Source organism: Danaus plexippus, chromosome 2, assembly GCF_018135715.1.
Source record: "Danaus plexippus chromosome 2, MEX_DaPlex, whole genome shotgun sequence".
NCBI classification, from domain to species: Eukaryota; Metazoa; Arthropoda; class Insecta; order Lepidoptera; family Nymphalidae; genus Danaus; species Danaus plexippus.
In genome coordinates this window covers 9,641,682-9,644,725 of record NC_083537.1, presented here as the reverse complement: position 1 = coordinate 9,644,725, position 3,044 = coordinate 9,641,682, and positions in this window count along the sequence as shown.

The window sequence follows — 3,044 nt, the reverse complement described above, 5'->3', positions numbered from 1 at the left end:
ACCTAAATTTTCATTTGACTATGAATCTGATATTCTGAATTTCTTGATATGTTAAATGTGTCGGTTATCTTCCTAATCTAGAACGATTAAAAGATCTCATATTAAATAAAACACACAAAACAACATTATTGTACCACATATGAAGCTCTATAATTTCAAATGTACGTTACCTTGACACGGAGCAGACTGAACATGTAATTATAGTGATCATGATATTTCTGAAACTATTATACTCTTCTTCAAATATAAAATGAAGTTTATAAATTTATATCTTCGTTTCATAATCTAGTCGAGTCTCTGAAAGTTATGTCTTCGTTGAACGAAAATTATTTATTCTTAAAACATGTATAAAAGAAAAGGTATTTATATAATTACACTTCTTCTAAGACTGAAGTGAGTGATAATTTGTAAAAAAACTAGTTAGCCTATTGAAGTATTACAGTTAGTGTAGCGAATATACCAAGATTCATTTTTCTTGACGTGCAGAAGTTTAGTATAAGCCCAGGTACGGGTTTACGAACTCGCCACCCTCGGCCTTCAAACAACATCTTGAGAAACCGGCTGCAAAAAGTTTTCGTGCTTTCTCTACTAAATTAGCGAACCTGGAGTGAATTTTAAAAGATATGATTTGTTGCAAATGAATTTTCTAAAATGGAAAATTATAATTATAAATAAAAGCAACTGGCAATATTTGAACAAATTTTCTTTCGGGCGACATATTTTTTCTGTACAGATTTATTTAATTTCTTAATCACAAGATCTCTTAAATTTTATCAGGTTTTTGAACGTTCAAATCATAACAACAATATAAACGAACCATTAGTCTTAGTTTCCCATTATTTATATACAAAATTTATCTCTTTGTCACATTTTTTCTACGTTTAATACTAACAATATTCACGACTTCGTCCAATTGAATTATTTTTATTTTGAACTCTCGTTCGCTTAGCGATAAATAGAAAATAAATTCATACCTAAACACAGACCTAAAAGAATTAAGTGAGGAGCACAGAACTATTTATATTTATATATAAATATATATACCACAAGAGTAAAATATGATACATATTTTGCAAAAAGTTTTATGCACTCAAATCCACATTACAATATTTAGCACTCGCAACGAAGACACAACAACAATTAATAATCCACAGACGACTCCAATATGATTATTAAAAAAAAATAAAGTAATATTTATTTATAAATCAACCATCAAATCTTGAGTAATAAATTGATAAATCTCATAAATTCAACAAATTTACTGAGGAATATATTTTAGACCATTCACAGCCAAAACACACAGCAGTTGAAGTTCTGACAATAGGAAGCCTTCCATAAATACACCTTACAACTTAACTTGGTAATGAATGGAGTTTGTGAGATTGTTTGCTTGTTCTTAGCACCGCTGCAGCGCTGCACCTGCTGTGTGGTACAAACTACGGCTTAATTTTCCGGTCGGAGGTAGTTCGGGGAATCTGTTGACATTCATTGTATGACTTCGGTTTGACCTCGCTTTCTTATTTGAACAAGACCCGTGTTTTGGTTCAAAATAACATAAAGTATTAACTATTGTTAACTGTTCATATTATTTATGTTAAATCGATTTAATACAAATAATTTACATTTGTATTTCCAATTCAGTGCTACCACGGTTATTGGTAAGACTTCGGACGAAAATGTCCTAAACATTATGTACATGTGTACTCCACGACTACAATTTTCTTTAAATCCAACAATAATTTATTTAAAAGGACGCTTTTACTTATATATGGTCATACGTAACTATTCATTTAGATAATGCGACCTCGTTATATGAGATAATATAGGTATGAAAAGAAACTGTGCCATTTCTAATAAGTAGTATAGTTGGGGACTATTATTTGTTTTATACGTAATTTTATGAAATGAAACGAAGACATAAAAAAAAACTTGTAAAGAGTGAGATGTAACCACGCTTACGTTTACTTCCTTTTAACGGTCTAACATAAAAAAATCCTAATGACCTCTAAAAATTTTACGATTTCTCCATTTTTGTATATATAAAGATTTTAAAGTAATACCTTCAAGATCTCAAGTACGAGATGCTGGCAAGCGACGGCAGATACTTGTTTTAAAACAGAATTAACAAACTGATACATCGTAATTAGTTTATTACTATAGTTTAGTTGTGGTGAAAAGAACCATAAAGAAATAAACATCAATATTTATATTAAGGAACGCAAAACGTAGAGTAGTAGGTGAATATTTTCGAGGCTCATTTCGCGGAACTCTATCATCAAGTATGAACTTCCAAGCATGCTCTTGACGTTAGTTAACACGATGCAGAACTTATATCACTAACATGCGAAAGGTATATTTCCCCAGCGGCGCTCTATCATAGCGTCTTAAAATAACTATATTGTATGAATAAATGCAATACCAAACTTTTTATATTTGAAGTTTTTTTGCATCAAAATCAGAGTCATTTTTGAAAAAACTTTGCTTTCAAATTTTTTTCCTCGTTCGGTGAAATATTTTAGAAGTAGAGACGTACGTATTCTTATATAGCATTTGACTTAATTTTTGACTGAATAAATAGATGAGATCGAAAATTGTTATCACCTCACCTGCTTGAGTCGTGTAAAGAGTCTAATTGAGTAGAACACTATTTCAATCTATATCTCATAAAGTACAAAAATATACATTATCAAAGCCTTCGTTGAAATGTCAAAAAGAGAAATTAAATGTTTTTCCACTTCACCCTTGCTTTTTGCCAAAATTGTGTTCTGTCAACAACAGTTCGTCAATTAGAAATAAATTAATTACTAGAATATAATCTCTGATATTTAAAACTTTTAAGTAATTAAGTGATAAATAAAATGATATTAAAATTATATAATTCCCAAAACAAACTACTTTTACTTTACTTACAGAGTATGTCAGTATATCAGAGAAAGCGGATTATCTGTTGAAAACAAACTTATTCCAATTGAATTTGTATTAAAACAGATTTAAAAAATCGGTTTTAAACTTCACATAAAAATATTTAAATAATGGGATCTAAG